The sequence below is a fragment of the Phocoena sinus genome, chromosome 16 (genome assembly GCF_008692025.1).
Source record: "Phocoena sinus isolate mPhoSin1 chromosome 16, mPhoSin1.pri, whole genome shotgun sequence".
Taxonomy (NCBI): Eukaryota; Metazoa; Chordata; class Mammalia; order Artiodactyla; family Phocoenidae; genus Phocoena; species Phocoena sinus.
The window spans coordinates 72,834,745-72,843,336 of NC_045778.1; positions in this window are offsets into that span (position 1 = coordinate 72,834,745).

Sequence of the window (8,592 nt, forward strand, 5' to 3'; positions counted from 1 at the left end):
AGCTTCAAGACATATTTTGTAGTTCAATAGCCTTCCTGCTCTCCCCATGACAGAGTTATGCAGAACAAAAGGCCCTCAAATCCCCTTTGCACACTTTTCCCCGGATGGAAACAACAGTGGGAGTTTCCTCAGCCTTGCCCCGAAAGCAGCAGCAAGTGCTTTGACCCAAACAGGATTTTGAGAAAACGTGCACAGCTGTGGCATCTGCCATCTGCCCCCACGTGGCGAAAAGCGCTGTTTGCAGTCCTCCCGCCTGAGCTCTTAGGGTTCATTCAGAAGATGCAAGGGAAAATGTTGGAGAGACTGGTTTAAAGATCCCCCCCAAATCTGGGGGGGGGACACTTAGGGAAAAAAATACAGGGAAACATGTTGGTTGCCTTTCTTCAGCTGATTATTCTGAAACAATAAAATGTTAGGTAGCTTTATTTATACAATTTAACATGAACCCTAGGAAGAAACTGAGTTTTCTTAACTGTTGTGGGTTAAATTATGTCTCCCAGAAAGATATGCCGATGTCCTCACCTATGATAGGTGTGAATGTGACCTTATTTGGAAGTAGGGTCTTTGTAGATGTAACGCAGAAGTGGTTTAAGATGAGCTCTCACTGGAGTAGGGTGGATTTTAATCAAATATGACCAGTGTCCTTACAGGAAAAGGAGAAGAGATTCAGAGAGACACAAAGGGGTAACACCGTGTGACATGTGACATCAGAGGAATGAACTGGAGTGATGCCAAGGATTTCCAGCAACCACAAGAAGAAGCTCAGAAAGGGAGCATGGCTTTGCCTACACCTTGATCTTGGACTTCTAGCCTCCAGAACTGTGAGAGAATATATTTCTGTTGTCTTATGCCACCCAGTTGGTAGTATTTTTTGTGGCAGCCACAGGAAACTAACACACTTGGGTTTTTTAATTAAAACAAGTTTTGAGTCTTTGCCAGAACTCCAAATTTGGGTTTGAGGATGTATATTCAAGATGTTTAAAAGCATCTCTTTCAGTACTTTCCAACTATGTTCATATATAACTTTTATTTCTTAGTAAGGTCTTTGGGATCATCTGGGCAGTCATATTTGAGCCTTTTTAGGCTTTGCTGCATTAATAAAAAACTCATATGTTTTTAAAAATTAAAAAGCACAATTGTAAACACATATATAAACACACTACAACACACAATAGTTTCAAAATAGTATCCTACATCTATTTATTCAAATACTGGTTATTTGTGCGTAAATCCTTTTCTCATACCTCTCAGCTTCTTTAACCAAGCAGACATTCAAATATTGACTGAAAAATGAATATCAATATTAGTAGCATATTGATAGAGGTAAATTATTTTTGTAAGGAAAAAGGGCATTCACCCAAGAAACCCTTATCTAAAGACCCAAATCATAAATCTAAGGTTGGAAGGAAAATGAGGCTCATGTCTAGTTATTCCATGCCCCATCCTCTAGGTCATCTTGAGATTCTTCTCCATCCTAGTTCTTTTTTTTTTTTTTAAATAAGATATTTATTTATTTATGGCTGCATTGGGTCTTTGTTGCTGTGCGTGGGCTTTCTCTAGTTGCGGCGAGTGGGGGCTGCTCTTTGTTGCGGTGCACGGGCTTCTCATTGCAGTGGCTTCTCTTGTTGCAAAGCACAGGCTCTAGATGCACGGGCTTCAGTAGTTGTGGCTCATGGGCTCTACAGCGCAGGCTCAGTAGTTGTGCACACAGGCTTAGTTGCTCTGAGGCATGTGGGATCTTCCCGGACCAGGGCTCGAACCCGTGCCCCCTGCATTGGCAAGCGGATTCTTAACCACTGCGCCACCAGGGAAGTCCCCTCCAACCTAGTTCTGTATGAGTATTATGGGTCTCGGATGGATGGATAGATAGATGATACATAAATAGATAAATAGATAGATAGATAGATAGATAGATAGATAGATAGAGAGATAGATAGATGATAGATAGACAGACAACACGATAGAACTGGGAAGAAGAGCCATACATAGGGCCACGAACTAAACTCAGCTAATCTCATTTTCAGCTATGAGTGCAGACTTGGGTTTCAGGGTTACAGAATCTTACTCTCATGATTCCCTAGTTTTCCAAAGTTTTGCAGCCACTCATATATTTCCCTCTTGCTTCACTGGAGGTCCCACGGCCAAGACATTCTCCTGTTTGAAGAGCCCACAGAGAAGATGGAAATTAGGGCCAAGTATACCCTCAAGTCTCCCTGCTCCCTTTACCTCCCTGCAGCGACCCCCTCTCTCCCAACCACTCAGAGAAGCTCTTGCCGGCCTGGTGTGGTCCGAGCCAGGACGATAGGAACAGGAGGCAGCCATTTCCGCTCCCTCTGGACGCCAGCGCCTTGGCTGAGACAGGTTCACATATATAAACTCAGCCCTTCATCTTCTGCCTATTTATTATTTTTAATGGGCACCATATCACTGACTTCTGTTTAACATTTTCCTTTTCCTTCCTGGTCCTTCGCAAGCTATTCCCACCAAGGCAGGCGAGTGAGCATAGCTGGAAAACACACACCATCATAAGAATCTGGCTCCTCTGAAGCCTTCTCTTTGGACCCACTTTTAGCCAGGGGAAGAAGGTGCGGGGGCAGGGGAGCAGGGGTAGTGGATTGTGCCCTGGTCTGGGCTGGAGGGACTGACGTCATTTTAACTTATCAAAGGGAGCCAGGGCTATGATACATTTATGGGAAACTGCTGTCACTTCCAACTGAGTACATGCTGTCTCCTTTAATTTCATGATTAGTGTCATTTCATCATTGGAAAGACCAAGCCTTTTCCTGTTCAGTGGCATAAAGCTAATGTAAAACCAAGCGTGTGGTTCCTGGAAATTTTCACACAGTGTTTTTTAAAAATTGACATGGTTCGATAGTTGGGCAATAAATTTTCTTCCTAATGAGACACTGAAAAGAAAGTGAACATTGGATGTTATGCCCAAGGAGAGTTAGTTATTGAAGATTTATGGGCAATCTGTGCAAATACTGTCCTTTTCTTCCAATGAGTTTCTAATTTTGGTTTGATAGTCTCCAGGTGTCCATATTTGCCTGTGATATTAGATGTGTAAAGCTGGGTAATAGACATATATTGTCTCTCTTCCTTCTTGAACTGTACCTCTCCCATGGGCTCATTCACAGCAGAATCATACGGAATCTGTTTATACGCCAGCTCTGCTGACATTGACATATATACAAGACACTAAATAAAGACCAGCCTCCAGCCACCCACACCAGCAGATAATGTGGGGAAAAAATTCTCCTTTCTACAGGTTTTCCCCAGAGAAAGCTGGCCTTCTGAACAAGGAATGCAGAGCTTCTCTGCTGAGCCTGGAATGTTTCCCCACTTGGAATGCTCAGAGGCCAGAGGGCAGACATGGCCTGTAGGAACACCTTAGGTCTTTCCTCAGTAAGGGGCCTGGCATTCATTTACTGCTAATGTTCAGATAAAACATTCCTTGCACCAGATCCCTTTGGAAGCCTGGCTGCACCAGGTCTTTTATCTTGTCCTGGGAGAAGCTATAGTGATCCCCTTAAATGTCTGTTGGCACCATTATGAACATCCGAGTGACTTCATGCCGTCTTGTTACCTTACCAAAAATATCAAATGATGGGCCAGTGAGTAAACCTCAAAGGTCTTGCTAATGGTCAGCCACGTACGCAGTGCCCGGGAGGAGCAAAGTCGTCTATTCTTTATGCTCAAGGCGTCTATTGCTATCCACGTGGAGCCCTCCAAGGTGGGATGGCCAGTGTGGCCTTTCTCTTCTATTTAGCTGCTGTCTCTTCTCCTTCTGAAGCATAATGAGCCTTTTTTCTCACATTAGGGGTACCTACACTACCACTCTTCTTCTGGTCCTCTGGAGTCCTCCCAAAGAAACCAGAAGACATGACAAAGAACAAGCATGCTGTGTAGACAGAAAACACAATTACTTTCTGAAGTGTCTCTGATAAGGAACGAGTGATAGAAAGTTTATAACACACATAAGGTATTCTCTAATCTGCAAAGCTCTACACACTTGGTGGTGATGGTGACGGTGGTGGTGATGATGGTGTTGGTGGTGGTGAGACGGTGGTGGTGATGGTGGTGGTGGTGATGGTGGTAATGGTGGTAGTTGTGATGGTGGTGATGATGGTAGTGGTACTGGTGGTGGTGATCATGATGGTGGTGATGGTGGTAGTTGTGATGGTAGTGATGATGATGGTGGTGATGGTGATGGTGGTGGTGGTGATGGTGGTGATGATAGTGGTGATGGTGGTGGTGGTGATGATGGTAGTGGTGATGATGGTGATGGTGGTGGTGACAGTGGTGGTGGTGATGGTGGTGATGATAGTGGTGATGGTGGTGATGGTGGTGATGATAGTAGTGGTGATGGTGGTGGTGATGATGGTAGTGGTGGTGGTGGTGATAGTGGTTTGGTGGTGGTGATGATGACGGTGGTGATAATGGTAGTGGTGATGATGATGGTGGTGGTGATGGTGGTGATGGTGATGATCATAGTAGTGATGATGATGGTGGTGATGATGGTAGTGGTGATGATGATGGTAGTGGTGCTGGTAGTGGTGATGGTGGTAGTGATGGTAGTGGTGATGGTGGTGGTGGTGGTAATGATAATGGTGGTGGTGGTGATGATAGTGGTGATGGTGGTGGTGATGATGATGGTGATGATGATGGTGATGATGGTGGTGGTGGTGGTGGTGGTGGTGGTGGGAGTGGCAGCCACAATGGCAGTATTTCAATATATTATCATTTCTTAATTTCAGTCCCATATTCCTCTGCTAAAGTACCCTATTGCTTAATAGAAAAATTTCTCCCACTGCCTGGTGCTGAACCACCTTCTCTACATTTCCTGGAGCATCTCTGATGCAGAAGGGGAGTCCCGGGATCTTTCTGGAAACTTGACTCAGCCAGCATCCTGCTCCATTCCCACACCAGTAGGAATCATGGAGGGATAACCCCCACCTGGCTTTCTTCACTCCCACTTACTCTACTCCCGGAAGGCTGAATGGATGACCAGGAAGGGCAGAGCTGAGATGAGAGTACTGGGATGTGGCCCAGAGAGAGGGACTGTCACACACTGCTATTGTCAATCCAGAGTCAACCACAGGCCTGCAGGCAGCTCTAGTAGACACCTTGGTGCCACCTGCTGGCCATTCCCAGTATGGCACCCTGGGAGGTTAAGCTGTCCTGTGAGAAGGGGCTGGAGGCACACACACTTCGAGGGTGACCACTCTGTACAAGGCAGATGGTGGACAAGACAAGGTCCCAGCTTCACAGGCTGCCTGGAAAATCAAGGCATGTACCAACTGGGGTCTCCTGGGGAATAAATGGGAAATGTGGATCAAAACCACTTGAGAAGGGCCTTGAATGACAAGCCAACAATTTGGGGCATCAGACTGCCTGAGTATCCCAGAGTGTACCCTGTGGAGGGCCAGGGGTATGCAAAACCCCAGGAAAAACATGGCACATTTTCTGGAGAACCTATTCTATTCAAAGACTTGGGAGGAGAAATTGCAATAATTCTGAAGACATTTTAAATTAAATGCATATATATTATGCAGAAGAATGCAAAATTCTGAAAATTTTTAAAGACAACACAGCTGCCTCAAAGACGTGTTCCATGTCAGGAGACGTCTGCAGTCCCCTGGAGGTCAGGGTATCTATTTTTTTTATTATTTTTTTTGGAGTATAGCTGCTTTACAGTGTTGTGTTAGTTTCTGCTGCACAGCAAAGTGAATCAGCCATACATATACATACATTCCCTCGTTTTTGGATTTCCTTCCCATGTAGGTCACCACAGAGCACTGAGTAGAGCTCCCTGTTCTATACAGTAGGTTCTCATTAGTTATCTATTTTATACATAATCGTGTATATATGTCAATCCCAATCTCCCAATCATCCCACCCACCCTGGTTAGGGTATCTAAATGGAAGAGGTTGAGATACGTCACAGAAAGCCTTGGAAGGGACGATGTTATGTGGGTGATTTCAGAGGGAAAAGGACTACTTCCAGCCTGGAGAGGGGCCAGGGAAGAAGAGGAAGCGATTTTCAGCACCACGTCAGCGGTGCCATGATGTCACTGACATCCAAGCACCACCCTCTGATATGCTGCTGTCAGAGGCTGAAACTCAGCTGCAATGGAAGCTCAAAGTGAAAGACACCTGCCAGCCTGACAGAAGGCAGCCTCCGTGACCCTCTCCAGCAACATTACAACAAGGGCACTGGTGGGAAAAGCAGGCTTTGCTGGCATGGAGGGTTACTGCAAACAGATGCCACCTCCAGAAAAAAGTGGCAAATGTCTGGCACTTTGATCCAGCCCATCTCCAGTCATTCCTTGCTTCCCTCTCTTGGTATAACATGGCCTAACCCCATCTCTGTACAAAGACAGAAAGGAAGGCTTTTTTGATGCCTCATCCCTCATATCAGTTGAAAGAGCTCAGGTCTTAGGGGAACGCTTGATTGGAATTTGACCTCCTTTATCCTCAAGCATTCATGACTTAAGGTGTCTTCACTGAGAACACACACCCTGGAATGCCTTGACCATGGTCCCTGGGTTCCCCTGCACCAGCTCTACTCACTCAGCCTCTTTTGGAAATATGCACACATTTCCTCCATGTTTTCCCTATCCTTACCCCAACTTGTTAAATAAGAGCTTTGTTAAAGTAATTATTATTTTCTCAGGATGACCAGGCGGGTAGCAATTTGCAAGGCTGTGCTAAGCCTACCCATGGCTTTGATAGAATGTGAAGTCCACTGGGTGTTTGGACATAGTAGGAAGAAATGTACAAAGATGGCAACAGACCAACCACCCCTAACCTGCTTCTTCAGTGAAGTGGTTTGTCTTTGCTAGGCATTTGTTTTGCTCTGAATTATGTCAAGTCAAGCAAATATGTAGAGTGCAGTGGGGCTGGGGGCTGGAGCTGAGTAGCTGGAGAAGTTAAAAAGAGTCTGTGGAGGAAAAGGGAGAAGACTGGGTGAAGCGGCTGAAACTTTATAAAGGCTTTCAAAGAGGGTTGCCTGTGTGATGTGCAGTAGCCCTTGCCTCCTGCACCTCTGCAGACCTACGGTGAGATCTACCTCATTTATGAAGGCTTCCGGAGCCGGGCTTGTGTCGAGGATGTGTGGATGCACTGAGGCAGGGAGAGGTCTGGAGGTGAGCAGGGGGTGAGGGCCAAAGCTGGAAGGAAGTCCAGTTATTTGCCTGTTTACATATACACACCAGTTTGCAATGGAAGATGCCAGCACGGGGATGAAGCCATTAAAGAAATCACGGCAGGGTATCATTGAGAAAAAAAGGAGGGCTTTCATGTTAGAAAACCCTTGGTTCACTTCTCAGTGCTTCCCTTACTCTGCGTGTGACTTTGGTCAAGTCATGGAACCTCTTTAAGACTCAGAACGGGACTTCATAAAATAGGGCTTATAATAGTACCCATCGGAGAGGACTGTTGTGAGGTTTCTATGAGATAATAAATGGAAAGCAGAAGAATCCAAGATCCTTATTATTTCCTGGCTCTGAGACACATCTCTCCTCTCTACCCAGTCTTCCACGCACATAACCACACACACACACACACACACACACACACACACACACACAAGTGCACACCACCACAGGCCAGCTCTACTTTTTCATTAACCTTGATATTAATTTGTGCTTCTTGTAAAAAAAAAAAACTAAAGCTCAACAAATAAGACTAGGGTCTCTTTGACCATCATCCTATGAGGCAGAGTGCTCACTAAATATCCATATGGCTCCCCACATTGCCCAGCAACCCTTGCAGTTAGGTTGGGGTCATGTGACTAGTTCTGACCAATGGGCTATAAGCAGAAGTACCACATACTCTCTCAATCTTAGCAACTATGGAGATCTCGCATTTCCAGGGGCAGAGCTACAAAGTGGAGGAGGGCTGCCTTGCTCCTCCTTTTTATTATCTTAAGGCACTGGATGCTCTAACCCAGTGATTCTCAAACTTGAGCCTGCACCAGGGTTACCTGGAAGGTCTCTTAAAACATAGATTGCTGGGGCCCACCCCAGAGTTTCTGATTCACAGGTCAGGTGGAGAGAGCCTAAGAATTTGCATTTCTAACAAGTCCCCAGGTGATGCTGAGGCTGCTGCTCTGGGACCACACTGTGAGGGCCACTGGTCTAGCCTATCCTGATCTAACTAATCCATGCCTTTGATCCCAACCGACCTCTCACAGACCTCAGAGGTGAACACTCTCACTAACTTGTGTCTCCTTCCGATTTCTGTTTTATGCATTAACATACATACAGGTCTCTGTAAAAACTGTAGAGTTACTCAACTACACATACACGGGATCGTGTGAAATGTATCGTTCTGCATCTAATCTCTTCTATTCAGCAATACGCCTTAGAGACTCACCCATGTTAACCCATGTAGGGCTAGCTCATTCTTTTTAGTTGCTGTGTGGCACTGCATATATAGATATACTATAGTATAGTATATATAGTATAGTATAGTATAGTATAGTATAGTATAGTATAGATATACTATGCTTTCTTTTTCTGTCCCTGTTGGTAGATATTTAGATTGTCTCCAACAGCTTCCAATTCAAACAACTCTGCCATGAACTTCT